The sequence below is a fragment of the Equus przewalskii genome, chromosome 5 (assembly GCF_037783145.1).
Source record: "Equus przewalskii isolate Varuska chromosome 5, EquPr2, whole genome shotgun sequence".
In the NCBI taxonomy this organism is placed as follows: Eukaryota; Metazoa; Chordata; class Mammalia; order Perissodactyla; family Equidae; genus Equus; species Equus przewalskii.
In genome coordinates, this window is record NC_091835.1 from 13,617,016 (window position 1) to 13,635,984 (window position 18,969).

General features: G+C 37.5%; 1 long non-coding RNA gene across 2 annotated transcripts; it reads left to right on the plus strand.

The window, feature by feature from the left end:
* The first annotated feature begins 358 nt into the window (after positions 1–358).
* Positions 359–14,796, plus strand: LOC139083676 (uncharacterized). Of its 2 annotated transcripts, none has more exons than XR_011540586.1 (4): positions 359–748; positions 1,860–2,019; positions 2,989–3,095; positions 14,228–14,796. It is a non-coding gene; the product is annotated as an uncharacterized lncRNA (long non-coding RNA). The 2 variants fall into 2 exon arrangements; XR_011540585.1 differs by having other exon boundaries at positions 363–748; positions 1,864–2,019.
* Positions 14,797–18,969: the final 4,173 nt, after the last annotated feature.

Sequence of the window (18,969 nt, forward strand, 5' to 3'; positions counted from 1 at the left end):
TGTCAGATGCTTCTGAGGCAGTGCCTAGAGGATGAAGGCAAAACCAAGCTGCATGTTTTACCATATTTTCTCAGACGAGTTGTTTGAGAATGAGCTGGAGTATTTCATGAATCCAACTTTACGTGTTTTTCAAAGAATGCTGATTACTGTAGATTTTTGGATGATCGTGTCTGTCAGTTTTAGTTTTCATTGTTGTTAGGGTTTTTTCGGGGGAGGGGTGGTAGTCGTGTATCGGTTTGATACGATTCCAACTCCTTGTTATGACTTAAGTGGAGTTGTTTTGATCTAAGAGTGCCTTGTTTACATTGAAGAAGCTGCGTCAGGATGTTGTCATCGACATCTGTTGTCATGGATCAGCGCTCAGTAGCGCAGCTGATGATGGGCACTGCTTGGGGCTTATTGATAAGAAGATGTGGAGAAGCAGCTATAGCTCTGGCACATTTAGCCTTTAAATACCAGAACTTTGTGAGGACTTACCCAAGAGTGTTGATCTGGGAAGGCAACTCTTTGCTAATAGCTCTCCGAAGACCTGGGGGCATTAGCTCCTGCCAGGGTAAGGTGACTCTTTACCAGCAGTGGTGAAAACCATGCAGTGGCCTATGAAGGAGATTATCTTGCCCACCAACACCAGTGCCTTCCTTCCCTGGCAAGGTGCTCTAGCAACAGGAGACTTTCACTTTGTTCCAGCATCTGCAAGTCAGCTCTTGGTTGGCTAAGACAACTCTCCCAAGAACCAATTCATGGAAAGGTAACTCAAACTAAGTTTGGACTTTATTTCTTTCATCTCCCCTTAGCCTGAAGCAATAGTGTGATTAATCTATCATCGATTTGGAGTATGCTATTTCTTTATTGTCTTATTAAGAGTCATTATCCTGTATGCCATTGGCTTGTGACATTATTATAATTCCCTTAGTGAATCTGTGTTAAGTAAATTATTGGCAAAGCCCATCTTAAGCCTCTGAGCATAACTTGCTATCAAACAAAACAGGAGTATTCTTTCTTACTTTTCTTTCAGGTTTTTGGTGACATTATGAGAGGGCCTCTATTGGATGTAATAATCAGTCTAGTTTTGAAAAGGTACCATTATTTTAGAAATTTATGTGAGAAATGGGGTATAAATAGACATTGTTAGTGGTAGTAAAATAAGGAATATTTATTGAAAACTAGCTGTGGACCAGGCATTGTGTTAAACTCTATTGGAATTCATTAAATTTCCCTTCACAACCACAACAGATTACTTCTATTATTCTGCCTATTTTATCATTGAAGATATTTAGGCATAGAGTGTCTATGAATCTTCCTCAAGATCATTCAGCAAGAAGGTAGTGGGACTGAAGTTCAACTAGTTCAGCATTGAAACTTACAACCAGCATATTATTCTACTTCCTTACATAGTTTTAATCTATGCCAGCCTCATCACTTTGGCAATTTTGGAGTCAGATTGGTTTGTCTAGCAAGCAAACAATTTTTAAAAATCATGTAAACTTATTCCTGAAGCTGGGTACCTGAGGGTTACTATAAATATTCAATAAAAACATGATTACCCTTCAACCTTGCTCCCAACACAGAGGCAGATGAAAATAAGTTAATCATGTTAATTTGCTATTTTCTTGTTTAACCTGAGGGGTGACTCAAGGGTCTCAAGGATTTACGAGCTTGTTTTACAGAGGAAAAAGAATGCCTCTAAGGAAGTTTCGATCACCAGGTAACCAGCCCAAGCTGCCACTGAGGCCCAGAAGTCTGATTGCCCAAGAGCTTATCTGGAGTGAAAGAAACATGGATTTCCCCTTTGTCTCTCCAAAACTCTTCCTACCAAGCCCCTTAGCTCTATAGAACTCCCTGCTTTCTTCTTTGTTAAGGCAGATTTGAGAAAACCTATCCTTCTGCCCTCTGCTTTTGGACACTTCAGACAAACCTTTCTCTGTCTCCAAGCACCAGCATCTCAGTGATCGGCTTATTGCAGATCGGTCACACGAACTTGAGAGTATGAGTTTTGGCATCATTCCCATATTGATTCAGGTAAAGATCAAACAAAAATCTGGATAAAATACGAATACTTTGTTGATAATACACTTCATGGGTGGAGCATAACTTATTTTTTCCTTTGAAATTCATACATAAGAAAGTCACCTTTAACCTTGAAGTGACCCTGATGGTGTCATAGTATCAAGACCTTTTTACTTATTTGGTGAAATGTTTACCTTTGAATAATCTCAATAGTAGGATTGTTTAGCTTTAGTTACTTTCATGATATACGTCTGATTTCTTTACATGTATAAAATTACAAAAATAACCTCTTAGTCTGATAGGCAGAAAAGTAAGAACTTTTACTGCTAATAAAATCAGCATGGCAAAGCTACAGCATCAGTTTCTTTGTCCTGCTTCAGTTTCCCACTAGGTATATTTATTGACTTACATGCACAGTTTTCAGACTTTCACATGAATGATGAGCTTCAAATGATTTTACTTCAATAAAATTTGTCATTTTAAACTTATCTTTTAAAAACAAACAATTAATAGTTTGGAGCAATATCACAGGTTTCTCCCTTTACACTTTTTCTTTTTATTTGGTCAAAGTAATAATTTGGTTCATTTACTGAGTAGTGTTGTTTTTTTTTTTTTTTTTTTAAAAATCCTTCTTTTTATACTAACATGGAGTAAAGAGATCATTTGACAGTAAAAGCGTTAGAGTAGTTGAAAGAGTGATTTTATGACAATATAAACTTTGAATAATTCATTCTGCTCTCATTTTAATTTCTCACATATGATATGGAATGTAGTTATTTAACAATGCCAAAGAAAGTTAAATTTTGCATAAAAAAATTATAATTACTTTTGATAAAAATAGTGAGTCATGCACATGCCTGATTGGTTACAGGAATTCAGGAGTTAGCCCCTTATTGTTAGAGTAAAGTTAGGGAAAAGACTAAGTTCACACGACAATGAACCTCAAATACAGAGTAAGTATTTCTTTCTTTCTCATTTAAGAGTCATGAGTTGAATGATCCAGATTGGAATGGTGGCTCTGCATAGTTGAGGCTGGGTCACAGTTGTGTCTACTTTACAGAACAAAGTGGAAGAAGAGGAACTCCAGGGTGAGTGGCTTGTGTTTTAGGTTGAAGATCACCCAGAAACATCACTTATATTCAGTCCTGTTGTCTTTAATCACCTAACCACATCTAGCCTCAGGGAAGGTTGAGAAATGTTATCTCTAAATTGGCAGCCAAGTGTGACCTTAAACTTTGTTACTCTGGATGAAGGAGGGTATGAATTTTAGAGGACAATTAGCAATCTCTAGTATTTGACATTAGAGGAGACATGGTCTACTTTTTTTTTCCCCACCTTGCTTTCTCTCCAAAGAGGCACAAAATAGCCTCATTAAATTGAAGTGTACCTTTTATTCTTTCACTTTCTGAATATTTAACCTACTGTGTGGATTGATTTGTAACATGTCAAGAAATGCAGGAGATGAAAGGAAATATAACATAAGGGTTGTTAAGTTTGGAAGGTTAGTTGGATAACATCATATCCAATAGTTATTATCCATATCCACGGTCATTCTACTGGTGGTGTTATATTGCATGTGCAGAAGCTCTGCAAGTAGGATGAGCTTAAACAATTCTCTGATGAACCCTTAATGAAAAGTCAGATTCCGTGACCCACAGACCCCAGTAGAAATACTCCAGGACTCAAGTTTTAAATGTGCAACAAAGATTCTGTACCAACTTATTAAATATTACGGGGAGAAGATTTTCAATCAAACTTTGCATCAAACTGCCATCTTACCTAAAAGTAAAAATGTAACTCCAGAGGGAATTTTCTTTTTTTTAAACACAATAATACCATTTAGAGCCTTGATAGAGTTGATAATAGAGCCTGGTATCGTAAAATCATACCTTGGGAGGAGAAAAAAGAAACGAACCATTGTATTCACTTTCATAAGCAAGTCAAGACCTAAAATTAAAATTATAATTATATTAAAGTGTTGAAAAACAAAATTCAATGGAGTAAAGTTGAAAAACTAGTTGGCTTTATTACCCAATTCATGAGTCATGCAGCATCCCATGCAGCAAGTAGAAGGGTGCTCCAAGGGGTTGTACAAAATGGAAAGTTTTATAGGAAGAAGCAGGGTAAGGGAGCTATTAGCAAAAGAAAAGAAAGGGTTACTTTGAGCCAAGATTCATTCTCTTTGGGGGAAGGGAATAGCAAGGGTTTTATCAAGCAGATTACCTCTTCCTCTGGGGGATGGAGAAGGCCCACTTGACAGATTACTTCATTGATGCTGACCAGAAAATTCCAGACTGGCTGATTAAGATTACATTTCTGGGGAAAGTTACAACTGCACTTAGGTTAGGTATTAAATCTAGATTTGGTGTCATGGGCTTTAGCACAAGTGACTCCACTTTGGGCCTACGGTTTTTCTCTTTAACAAACGTACGTAGGAAAATCAGGACCCCATTAATCACCAATTTCATTGACAAACTTTTCTAAAGCGAAGGTTGCTGGAACTTTCTCTAAAACAAAGTTAACTCCAAAAGAAGACAGTTCTGGAAAAAATGATCTACTGTTTGGATTTCTGCAGGGACCTAAGTTCTATCAGGGCTGGTGGTATGTAGTGGAAGTTCCTTTGGCCTGAAAGTTGAGACACTTGGCTCTGGGTGGGTGACCTTGGGCTAGTTATGTAATCTCCTCTAGTCTTCTTGCAGAGACATGGTCGCTGGGGGAGCACGGGGGCATGGAGATGGAGAACTCTGTAATAGCTCAGGTCTCTCACATTCTCTTCTTTTCTTCTGTTCCCTATGTTTTTGTGAATATCTACAAAATACCACTTTTCTTTTATTTGGTGTAGATTTTGCTTCACAGAAGAAAGACTGAGTCTAGGCTTTGTGCCCAGCACCCAGTAAAGCTTTATGTGGGACGTGTTATAGTATGTTGATTAAAAGTGTGAGCTCTCCACTGGGACTCCCTGATCTAAGTGTGGCCTTATTAGTTGTGTGACCTTTGGCAAATTACTTAAACCCTCTGACTCTCAATGTCCTCAAATGTAAAATGGGGAAAATAATAATACTGACTTTATGGGTTTTCTGGGCGTTAAATGATGTGATCTATGTAAAGCACTTAGTACAGCGTCTGGCATTTAGTAAGTATTCTATAAATACGATCATTATTATGTGCAATTCAGATATTAATAAATGTTTGCTAATGTATTTCATAATGATGAAGCACTGTTTTTAAACTGGAAAATTTATTACATTTTATATAGTAGGGATGTTAGTAGCTCCTGGAGAATTAAGGCTGCGTAAATGAAGTTAAACTCTCCTTCTCTGGGAGCAATTATAATAGATTAAAAGTATCCGTGTGCACTTTTGATGCTGAATCACTAGCCTCCCTTTTCTGATGCGGGAAGTTGCTAGTTAGCTGGGGAGACCTGGAATGCAGGCCGGGGACAGTCGAAGGACCCAGGTTTTCATCCCTGCCCTGCCATTTAAGAACAAAATGAGACAACCGAAGGTGCCTGGCACACAGGAGGGGCTCAATATAATTTGGTTTCCTTTTTCTTTCCCCTTCTATATAATTGCCTCATACGTGGATCCTTAACCCTTGAAACACAATATTTGAATAGCACCAAATGAGGTCTATTAAGTCAATTTAATTGCAGATGCTTTTTGGTTTCTTACTTCTGAGCTAATTCAAGCCAGTTTTATAAATTTAAATTTACTAACACTTTATATGACTGGAATGCCCTTGAAATTGGGAAATTGGGGGTTGTCTTTGTTTTTAATGTACAAAGTGATGAGTCTCACCCTGATGTAAATGTAAGACATTCGATCTTCTTTTAACTATAGCTAGAAAATTTCCAAGGTTGCTTTCACATCATGTTTGTGGTCTGTGACACTGAATTTTTGATCCCAGCTGCTCTTGGACTCTTCGACAGCGCCTGGCCATCTCAGCGCTGTATCTTCCTTGTGATCCAGTCCTCTGGACCCCTCTCCCTGTCCCAACATGGTCATAACTCCTTCTCTTTAATCCTTAAGGTTACATTAATGTAAGAGCAGCATGAAATTAGTGGTTGATAAACCTTTACTGAACACCAGAGGGTGGTCGGTGGCAGGGAATTAATTAAATTATCCAATGGGAAATCATTAAAATTGCATAACAGACATGGTTGTTTCTAAAGTCCAGATGTTGAACTTCATCACAGGAAGATCATTAATTTCAGCTGTCTGCATCCCCTAGGCCACATCTTACTTCCAGTTGCTATGGCCGGGGTTCATTCAGAGCCTCCTTTGTTTCTGTCTCATCAGGTCCCCACTTTCAGCGATCACCGTCTCCTAGCTCTCCAGCCCACGCCCAGGAATCCTCAAATCATTTTTACATGAAAGTAACATCTTGAGCTCAAAAAGATGCCCTTCCTTCTTTCCTTAAACTTGATTCTACACAGCAGTTTAGTTCCCTCTGTTCTCACTACTGCATTTCAGGTTATGCCGCAGGCCCTGCCTTTTCTAACTGCAGTACCTGCCTTTTCTAACTGCAGTACCTGTCCTGCGGCAACCCTCTCCTTTAAATGCAGAAACGGTAGCCGTCAGCGAAGGGCGTGCGTACTCGCGCATGCGCACACATTCCATTTGTATTCTGTCTTTACAATGCATGAACTTGACGCTTTCAGTACGTGGGATGATTTCACGTATTGTTATTTAACCATCCTCTTAAACTTGTTAAATATTAAAAACAGATTAAAAAACTGGAAGGTTTGAAAATTCTCAAAGTTTAAGTATCTTGCCCAAGGATAAGAAACTCTTAAATGTGAGAGTCCAGAATTACACTTTGCTCTGTCTGATGCCAAGCCCATTTCCCTGCTACGACATTCAACTGCGTCTTATGAATTTTTTCTTTATGATGTCATAAAGGCAGAGTAATTCCTAATAAAGTAGAGGGTCATAGGTATTGAATATCCTCAGCAAAATCAAGAATTGCTTTCAAATAATTGCTACTTGTCTTTTAAAACATTTATAAGGAGTTATAGAAATACACACTAGGAATTTCTACCCATAAAAAGGAACATTTTGCTTTCAAAAGCTATTGAAATCTGATTTCTGTCACATCTGTGATCCACAAGTCCCTAAGGCCCAAGATAGTCCAATAGTGGTACGAATGAAATAGATGTTTCACTGTTTATGAAATGCTTGGTATAAATGTTGGCAGTCAATGCTAGATTATGGGAGATCGTATTTCCTGGTGCCTCTCCAAAACTGCCAAAAATATGACAACTGTTAATTCTCAGTGCCCCCGAGAAGCAAGTAATTTACAGCACGGAAATCAAATGCAGAAAGGAAATGTTCAGACTCTAGGAGTGGATAAGACTGTATCCCAACACTGGTAGGTAAGCCAAATTTAATTTCTGTCTGCTGATAAGAGTGGGAGGATTGTGCTTGTGTATTTCCCCTGGAACCCCACACTGTACCCTGTGCCATAATCAGGATGGCCTTGTAGAACACTATATGGTCGTCCACAGAAATACAGTAATTCTGGATTCTTATTTACCATTATTGCCTTCAGCATACTAACTATAATTGGTTCATGTCCAGTGAGCTTCAAAATAAACTGCAGTATTTTGGGTAATAAATTTTGTACTCATATATGCCTGTACACTGTTCAAAATACGTACTGCTTCATTAGATGAGTAAATCAACAACTTTTTCAATCTAATCTTTTGATAGCAGTTTTCCAGATAATTTTGTTACAGCTTAAAATTTTTCTATTTGGTCAACCACAAAGAGAGAAACTAGGGAAAAATAGTCCCACAGAATGGCGGAAAATTCATTAAAATTCTCTGAATAATTTTCTTAAAGAAGCAACTTTTCATAGCATCATGGTGAAACCAGCACTTACTGATGGGATCCCACAGCAACTTGATGAACGTTTCAGTCCAGAATTTTCCTAATCAACATCTGCTAGAAAATGTAAAACAGGAAAAAAATGAACAACCGCCTAGAGTTCGGAAATACACACTTAGAGGCACACACATTTCTACTCCCATTTTCTGGGCATAAGAATAGGTTGGCATATTGTATCACAAAGCAATAACAAAAATTGCTTTCTCATCTGGTCTGGCGTATGAGAAAACCACAAAACAATGCAAGCACTGACCCTGCAGGTGTGCAGGCTACACCATAACAAAGAAACATTATTCCCCAGACACTTTCTAGTGGTATCATTTGTGCTGAGGCACAAAGAAGTAAACAAATGTCGAATGCTGGCTTTGCTTCTCTGTTCCCCCACTCGGGAGCCTGAATTGGGTCAGAGAGGAGTCAAATGAGAGGCGGTTTGTAGGCCAATTTTAGCTGTCAGCTGATATATTGAAAAGGAGGAGAGGAGAAAATAACTAGAGACAGTGTTTCAAGGCTATGCTGAAGATATTGCTAGAAAATTCTGTGGTATTTTCTTTTTTATTTATTTTTCATGTAAATTGGATTGTTTCATGACTGAGAGGCCCAGGCAAGGATTTTTGTTTTTATTAGAGGGAAGAACCTTTGTTTTCGTTTTTCCTGCCTATGAGTGGTTTATATTTCAGATATGGTTGACAACTTCATGGGCTTTATGGCCTCATTTGAAAAGTTGTAAAGCAGCAGCTTCACAGCCCTCAAGATTACCTCTTTCTAGAAGATTACCCCAAAGAATGTCAACTGAAACTATTAAATTTAATGATTTAATTTAATTTGATATCATGCCCATGAGGTAAGCCAAATTTAACATTTGATTGCTGAGAAGCCAAGAAAATGTGAGGGCCACTGTCATATAGTTTGATTACAGTGTGGCAGATAAATTGAATGTTGCTGCTGATTTTATAGATGTTCACGTCTAGCTTATGTATTCCTTTCTCTCCGTAGTTTACAGAATTCTGGTGATTATAAACTGCAAGCAATCTTGTTATTATGTAAATCGTATTTCTAGGTATCATTCTTCAGTGGCTATGAATAAGATCATATTTTGAATAATACTCAAATCATGATAATAGGAAGCCACACATGACCTCAGTAAATCTTAGCCCTTCTCACAGTGCCAACAAAGATTTCTATGAGTCTCCTTGGGGCTATGTCATGTGTGTTTAGCCCCACACGACTGTCCCTCTGTCAGATTTGCTTGTCACATTATTGATCATCCACCAATCCTCCCCATCTTGATATAATCAACCCAATGGTCACATGGTAGCCAAGGACTAACCCTTGAATTGTCTTAGTCCCTCACTTCCCAGTACAATCTATCACTAGTCCTTATTAACTCTTGCACCCATCTCTGATCTCGAACATCTCTTCCATTTCAGTGTGCTTCAATCAAGTCTCAGCAGCTAGTATCTGCCTCTCTAAGCCTGAGGCTTTCCTCGGAATCATGGAAGGCCATTCTGCCCACACTTGAAGTAGTTGGAGGTCCTCAGGGTATAGCATCACCTTCTCCCACCCTTTCCACAGCAGTCCTCAGCCAATGACTCTCAGGAATTGGTGTATAAATACTCCAGATCCCTAACTCTGCCAGTAGAATAACTCTGAAATGTTCCTTGAAATTTTCCCATGACAGTAGTTCTGGTTGCCTATTCTAGGAGTTGGTTTAAGAACTCGCCATTACTGACTGTCTTCCTTTCCTTATTTTACTACCCAGTGCTCATTTGTATGGCCCCTATCTTCCAAATAGACTACTTACACTTGAATCTTTGTCTTAGAGTATACTTTGGGGACAAACTATGAAAACCCCACATTCCAGATATATCCCAAATTTGTTATTGTCCTCCATCTTTTTGCTATCACTCTAGTCCCTGCCCTGGCAGTAGCAAGAGCCTCCAAAATAATATCAGCTCAAATACCATTTCCTATCTGCAAGTCATTGCTTTAAGAACTGGTTGAGTAGGTCTTGCTATACAAATATCCACTCATTCAATTAATTCGTAATGTTTTAAAAGATATCCGTCCGTGAGTGCTTAAGAAGGTGATGAAAAGAGAGTTCAAAGAGTAAGGAAGGGGATTCTTCCATTTGGGTCATTCATGGTTCAGGTCAAATTTATTCTTAGAGCGTGAATCTGAGTATTCTAGTTAGTCAATGATATCATCTATAGATAAGAAAATTTACCTCCTCCTCACTGATATGTATAGAATTATACTGTTTTCTAATTATAGAGACCAGTCTTCCAGATGAATTAGTTCCAAATATGCTTCTCTTGTTCAGGAATGCTTCTACTCTTTCAACATGGAGATTTGGATCTGCCTTTTGTCACTTGCTGTTGTATGTAAAGTATATAAAGGGACAAAAGTCATCTCAAGATGAATTCAGCTCTATATATTCCACTAAGGAATGCTACTCAGGAATTTGTTTTTATCATTCTCTTATTTATATATACATATGACAACATATATTAACTCACTTTCTAAGTTAACCATCTTTGCATTCTGGAGATGAATCTCATTTGCTCAAATGCGTTTTCCATTTAATTCTCTGGGTAGTCACTCAATTCCTAGGACAGTGGTTTTCAAAGTGTACCTCAGGGTTGAGCAGACAAGCCTCAGGAGCCACAGCAGGGAAGAAGAGCTGATGGAGCAGCTGAGACTCTGTCCACATGCTCCTTCCACGCTCTCCTTCCACACTCTCCTTCCATTGAAGCGACTCTGCTTTCATCTGTTTCATACGTTGCATTTTTATATTTGGGGTATCTACAAAATATTTGAAAACTTGCTGTCTGCTGTGGGAGACACACTTCGTTGCCTACACTGAAAGCTGTTTGCCAAACTCCATTTCTCTTTGGTATAAGAACTTCAGCTTTTTACCGCTATTGCTGGACAATGTTCACAAGTAAAAGAGATGAGTCATGATTGGCCTAAACTAATTGGGATACTCCCATCCTACTTTGCCAGTAATTTGGGTTGGTGTAGACAAATGATCCTGTTATTGTCAGGAAGATATAAAGAGACGGACATCTGTTAGGATTCTTCTGCGAGAGATTTTTTTGCCCTGGTACAAAGAGTGATTTGTAAGGAGAGAGCTTTGTCCCCTCTTCCAGCTTTGGCTATGTCTTGTGAGGATGGAATGCTCTCAGCCAGCATAGCCATCTCGCTAACCAGTGAAGTAAAGGCCAAGAGGAGCAGCTCAGAGCTGTGTCTTCACTAATTTTTGAACAGACCCTGATGTAACCTATTTCTGACTTTGTCTTTATGTGAAAATTCTTAATCTGCTCCTATTGTTTAATGCATTTTAATCAGGCAGCCAAAAGTAGTCTAAGTGATGCATCTGCTAAGAAAAAAGTTTTAAATCCCTATTCTGGGCCACTTTTTTTCTTAATACATGAAGTGTCCAAGATTAGCAATTGCTCTACAGCAGTACTACTGAAACAGGAGTCTCGGGCCAATGGTTGTTCCAGTTGTTCTATCAAAAGCGACACAAAAGTTTTATTCTCTAAAGAAGAAAATACGACACAATCTTTTTTTCATACACATTTAACAACATTGAGATGTAAGATTCTTTGTGATGTTAATAGACATCCACTTACATTTTTAATAGTTCCGTTCTTAAAGGCTGAGCATGCACTGCAAGGACCACATTGGCTAGTAAGTCACGCTTAACGTTATGGTTTCAGATAAGAGGGGAAAGTTTAACTCAACTAATACACTTTCCAGGTCATCTTCATTCTAGTTTATATTTTATAATTTTTCATTTTTTGATAGGTGCTATTTATTGGCATTGTACCGTAATTCTCAAAGATGAATCAACCTATAAAATTAATTAGATGAAATATAAAAGCTGTGATGAAAATAGTATTTACAAGCAAAAATTGTGCTATATACACAAAGAGTGCCCAGGACTCCAGTGAACATGGAGTCTGTACATTCGAACTTGACAATGACAAGTGAACTTGCAAGTGTGAAGACCTTGTACAAGCAGCTGAAAAAGAAAAATTGAACTGAAATATGGGCAATTTGCACATTTCTTCCCTTTCTCCTAATTCCCATTGTTCTCTCTATTATGAACTTGGATAAGCAGTGGCTTGAATTCTTCTCTTATGAATTGTTTCCACAGAACTGCATAGTGACCTCTCTGGCAAATCAATCAACATTTTCTAAATGAAGGAAACAGACAAAAGCTACAGGTGGCACCACTGAGGTTTCATTTCTCACCACAAAAACAGGCACAAGTCACATTATTGTCAAGAAGCTTGTAAAACTACCTTCAAAATTAACAGCAAATGTTATGCTTAAAGAGAAAGCATAGTGAGCAACTGGCAACTTCCTTTATCAAAGAACAATGTTGGACATTGTGTGACATCATTGGTGTATCAAGTGGAAGGGCAACTACTGTCACTTGAGCATGCCAGTGCATATTTCCCTTTTGGAGTGGACCAAATCCATTGGCAGATAATGACTTTTTTCTTAGCATACATTTATAAACACTTGGAGGTTCACAGATCATTCAGGTATATGACTAATTTGACCCATGTCCCTTCACCTGGTCCTAGAAATTGGCTAATTTCCCTGGATGGGCTTTTCTGGTGTCGGGAACTGCAGAGCTTCTGTCTCTATTTGATACAATCTAACTAAGAAAGAAGACTAGTTATTCGACCATCGATTAGGATTATTTTAAGTAGGAAATATTTCTCTAAAGTGAATAATAATTAAAAGAAGGAGAAAATGATTACATTTGCTTTTTGCATCTAGTATTTTAAGATACTTGGCAGGTATTTAAGGTGAGTTTTAGATTAAAAAGCTTGTGGGGTTCCCCTCTTCATTACGGGTCATTCCCTATTCAGAGGGGAGAAGAGAAATCGTGTGCATGTGGATGAGCCGCCTTATCAGATTTAAAGAAATAATAGCTTGTGATATGTAATGTGCTTTCTACGTCACTTTCCTGAAACCAGGATTACTGGCAGGAGATTATTACAGAACTCAAGGAGCATAGAAATTCTCCCTTACCTGAAAATAGTGAAAGAAAGAGATTTCTGTAAACTGGAAATATCAGAGTTTGGATATAATAGGAGACAGATGTTTTCCTCCCTACATTGTGGGCTTCCTAAGCCCTTGACATGGGCTATTTCCAGCTGATTTCTTGATTTTTTTTTTTACATTTTTTTTCTTTTCCAGTTGACTCGGTGGTTCTTTTCCCAAATCTCTTTTGGATAGGCTTAGGGAATTGTCATTTTTAATAAATGACATACCATTTCAATTAAGATATCAGGTCACAGGACAAAAAACTTCAGAGAATAGAAAATCACTGGCACACAATATACTATACTATTGCTAATTTTGATTGAAAGTGTCGGAGAAAGGAACATAGACCCAGAAGCATTGGGGTGGAGCGTAATCATGGTAGTAATAGGTCTAAGATATAAAGGAAAAAACTACGCTAGAAGAAGCAGCACAAATTTTATAATGTATATGCCCACTGTGGCCATGACTGCACAGCTCAGGTCTTCAGCTGGGGAACAGGTGAGTGAGAGCCCCAGCTGCCCTTTCAGATCCATCACTACGTTCACGCTGAAGCGACACTTCCCCTGGGTTGTTTCTCTGGCAAAGAATGCCAGTGAGTGCCCAGGCGTGTTCCTGCCAAACATGAGACTCTTCCAATGGGTGACTGGAACTGAAGAACGCCCCATTAGTATGGTCCAAATTTTCTTAGAATGACATAGCAGCCTGAGATTCTTCCTACCAACCCTCCTTCCTTCCCCACTCTCCTTCTTTTCACAGGTGTCGGAATTGTATCACTGTCTAAAACCTCTGCCTGCCTACCCTGGGTCTTCATCTTCATCCTTTATAGGCATTCTCCCGATGGATCTCTTCTCAGAGGATCTGAACTGATGCCTATGCATATGTTTATTTATTATGCAAACGTTATAACATAAAGGAACATTTTGAGAAAGAGGATAAAACTATAAAACTATCGGCCTGTTCCCTTTCTTGTGTTTTCCATGTTTATGTAAAGATAATATTTCACCAAATATTAATCATTGTCTAAAAATAGTTTTGAATTGTTTCTTACCATTTTATTCTGTTTTACCACTGATACAGTGGTATAGTTTTCTTAAGCTTAATTATAGGAAATATAATATTTCAATTGATAGACCAAATAACATCATTTATATATTTATAGTCATTCGTGTATCACAACCTTATTCCAAATAGTGCTAGAAGCAGTTATATATGTATATAATTGTGTAATATATTATATATATATTTCTCCTCTTATTTTTTTAAAGGACCTGAGATGATAATGTCTTATGGAAAAATCCAGAATGACTCCATGTTCTTTTCAAGAAAACCAACCAGTATGGCCCTCGCATTACTACAGCAAATGTTGCTGAGTAGATACTGAGGTTAAGGCATGAGTGTTGCTTTTCCAAGATTCAGTTTTCTTCTCTATGAAACGGGTATAATAAGGTATCTCACAGGATTCTTTGCGAGGATTGTTAAGAGCTTAATTCAAGAATGGACAGACTACTTAGTCATTAAATGATTTATTGTTTGTATTATTATATTACACTTCTTCTGAATAAGAGGATTTTTAAACCTCATTCAAATTCTCACTCTCCAAAGCCACCAAGAGCTCCTTTGTCACTAAGAGTTCTTTCTTTTATTATACCCCAAAGATTATTCTCTGCCTTTTTTTTTTTTTCTTAAAATGAAGTCATTCTCCACCCAACTTCTAATCTGTGACTCCCTCATTCATCTTTAAGGTTCTCACATACTTTACATTTCATCCTTAAATTTAAGGAAAAATTCAGAAGTCATGCTTAACCTGTTACATTAAAATATTTTTTCTAAATTTTTATTCTAAGTGTTTTTTTTTTAATACTAGAAACTAAGACAAACTAGTTGCAGTAATTAAGTCTGAGCTGAAAATTTAAAGATATGGTAAAGAGCTTGCAACACAGAAAAGAAAACTTAAGTCAGTGTCAAATTGCTGCTCCCATAGCCAGGGACCAGACGTCTTAGGCGCTTTTCTTCTCCGATGTCTTGAGCACCATCACCTCCATGGGTACCTTTCCAACCAAGATTAGCTTCTCCTCTTCAATGCTTATTTTCCCCTGTTCCAGAAGCTGTAAATTCTTACCCTTCAGCCTACTAGTGAAAACATAAAGTCTTATAAAATAATTCTCTGTGTGTGTGTATCCCTGACAGAAAGCCTGGTCTCCCAATTAAAAAGCCTTTTATATTGTTAAATATGTATTTAACATCCCATGGTCTCCTCGCCAATGTCCAGTGAGTGAGTTCTTGAGTTTTGACTGAGAGAATTCACGAGCGAGCCTTGCTGGAACAGAGAACAAGTTTACCCCAAAGCCTCATGTCAGCTTCCACTAGAGTTCCATGAAACAAATTTCTGACCATTTTACAATAGATGTTTTGTCCTTTTTACAAAACTTTCAGGTATTTAAAATATTCAGATGTAGTCTCAGAACTTCAGCTCATATCTGGATCCCCAAAACGATGTGGAGCATGATCTCCTCTTACACAGTGATTTCCATCCGGGCTCTGTCTCCACCATGGCTTTACCTACGTGAAAATGAGCTTCTCTGAAATGAGTCTGTGACTCACCAGGGATTGGCTAGGAGCCAGGTTATTACAGTTTGATGTGGAATATCAATCTATATCCTACATAAGGAAGTATATTCCAATATTTACATGTTCTGTTGCAAGGGGTTAATCTGTTTTCTAATTGAGAAACAACATGGATGCTCTTCTTTGGGCATAGCCATTGGATTATTTATAATAAAATTATGAAGATTGTTGGATTTAAAATGAAGCATTTATAATAAATTTGTTGCCAGTACTAAATGTTTTCTCATATGCAGTTCTCCAGTCTGTCAGCAGGTTGCAGCAGAGGGCTAGCTTTAGTTTTAAATTAGCATGTTAAAGGGCGTTAAAATTCCTTCTCTCTCCCTTTCTTCCTTTCTTCATTCTCTCTACTTCTCTCTCCCCCACCATCCTCCTCCCACTTCTTTCCTTCTTCCTCCTTTCCTTTTTTCTTTCCTCCCTCCTGTCTCATTTCTCTTTCTTACGACATGAGTACGATATCCAGTTATATTTTGTAAATAGAGGAGCTGGCTCAGTATATGTATATGTCAATATTTGATTTGAAATAATGCCAGTGATACCCACTTTCTAATCCTTTAAAATACTAGGATGGAGACTGGAGTAACAATAACAGGAAATTTTGAACTTATAGTTTTATTAACATAGATAATAATAACAAAAATCAGATTTGCTTTAAAATATACAAGTTATTAAGATTGTATTCCACTCTCATAGCATATGCAAATGACCTCCTTTTTGCTACTGTGTTTGGAAATGTGGAAGCTGGAAAAAGACGTTTCAATCATAGCTCTCATCAGTTATTCACTGTATCCAGGCCTCTCGATTGTGTTTTTTTCTTTAATGTAATAGTAAGCAATAATCTCACAGCTGTGCTTTATAGAGTGAACTATATAAGCATCTATATTGAGATTTCACATACACATAACATAAAAGGAAGAGAAAAGCATCAAGAATAGTGCTTAGTCCATTGCAAAACCATACAAAAGAACTAATGAATCTCTCTCAGAATGATTTTGTAGAGTGACCAGCTGTAAGACTTGATTTGGATTCCATAACAGATCGCCATTCAGAAAATGATTATTTCAAGGTAGAACATTGCTTTCCCTTTGGGACATTAATATCTTTAATTGTATACTCTTGGTCACTGTGAGGAACTAAGACAGACTCTTAAACCAAAATTTGCCTTCTTTTCAATTTGCTCGTTCACTCCATCTACTTAAAGGCATTTATGCAAATCCTCCCAAACAACATTGCTCACATGTCAAACATGGTAGGTGCAGACTTTTCTATCGTATTTGAAGTTGAGTGTTTCTAGTTAAGTGGGAAGTGTCTTGAAGTTATAGTGTAATTCACAAAAGTGTCATTCTTTGACTGCTCTAAAGAGTTCTGTAATAGAAGTTTCATAGCACTGGTTTTGGGTATATAACACCACGGTTCATTCCACATTCAGTCAACAAATATTTATTGAGCTCTTCTCACTGGCATGCATTAACCAGAACAGGTCCAGTCTGTGCTCACAAGGGGTTTAGGATGGGGCAGCAGGGAAGACAGACTTAGGCTGATAATTATATTGATCTTTAAAATAATTGTGATTGTTGAGCTAGCCCTGATGGCCTAGTGGTTAAAGTTTGAGGCACTCTGCTTTGGCGGCCCTGATTTGGTTCTTAGGGCAGAACCACACCACTCCTCTGTCTGTAGCCATGCTGTGGTGGAGGCTCACATAGAAGTACTGGAAGGACTTACAACTAGAATACAGCTATGCAGTGGGGCTTTGGGGAGGGAAAAAAGAAAAAAAGAGGGAGATCAGCAACAGATATTAGCTCAGGCTGAAGCTTTCCTGGCCCAAAAAACAATATTACGATTATTAAGTGCTGTGAAAGAGAAAGACACTGTGTTGTAAGAACATATAAGAGAGGCATTCAGGCTGGTCTGGGAGTGGGGAAGTGGGAGAGGAAAGCTTCCCTCTGTGACAGGAAATTCATTAGTCTCAGATGGTGGTTTGGAGTGAGGTTTGATTATTCTCTTTAGTTCATATTCAAATGGAGGAAACTATAATTAAGCATGAAACAAAATCTTAGGTAATATAGCACATTAATTTATTGCATAGAACAATCATTGTGGTAAGTGGTAAGACTAACTTCATTTGAATGATAATATCTTGGATTCTATGAAAAGGTTTATCTTTTGTATGGCAAGCCCACAAAAAAGTGTGGCCAGTACTGCTCACAAAAAGAGAGACTGCATATCTTAAATAATCTGGTTATTTGTTTATAGGTCAGCACTTTCTCTAAGCCTTTTTGGAACATATGGATTATAAAGGCATGCAACGAAGCCACATTTTGATATAAAATAGCATATGTTAGCAGAATGCATCTATCTTGTAGCCTTTTTTTCCCCACCCTTATAGTTTTCTCTTTTTTCAGTGTTTTGAATCCATATCTGATATCAGTTTTAGATTTTGTAGTGCTAGTTTTCATTGGAAAGTTTATTTACATACTCTTCATTCACAAGTAGAGTGAATTAATATCCTAACCTGAGTTGAAGCTGATTGAATACTCGTGAAGAAATAATATTCAGCAGGTCACATAGCAATAGGTAGTTTACATATCTTTGTTAATAGAAAAAAAGAGAAGAAATAGCACAACATTACCAGAGATTAATGAGTTAGGATAGTATAGAAATAAAATGAATATAAAAATGTATGAGACAGTCCAACAGAATATGGGAACATAGGTCACTTTGATGAAGCAGTCTGTAGGAAATGATGAATTGAAAAATTAACCAGACCATAGTCCCCCCCAAAAATGCTAAAAGCAGTAAAACAAATGAAAATAAAATTCAAACAGCAACTCAGTTTCACCAAAGTAGAATAGCAAAGGGACACTTTTTTTTTTGGTAATCTTTTGTAAAGGATAGCTTAGGAAGTTGGGAAATAGGATGCGAGTAATAGAGCAATATAGAAATGAGTAAAAACAAATGATTAACATTAGAAAAGAATGAAGTTTAAACACAAAATAATCAAAAGTGCGTAAGGAATACAGATGCTGAAGGTAAAAGGTATTGTGTTTTTTAATGAGAAAATCAACATGACAAAAATACAAAGGTAAGTGTAATCTATGTCAAAAGTTCAGAAATAACAGAAGTAAAACCAATGAATCACTGAAATAGCAATTAGTGAAAGTTTATTGTGCACATACCAAAAAGACAGTTTGCAAATCGGGAACGCTCAAACCAAAACATGGAATGAGGCTCAGGGGTATATTGTTATAAAGCAATTCATATAATGAGAAAGTATTGACTGTTCATTTTTCACAGTGACTGGTTACAATATTAGAATTTTCAGTGATTATCTTAACCTTGGGAAACAGTTTAAGTTTTGCTTATGATTTCCAGAGGCGTAAACAAG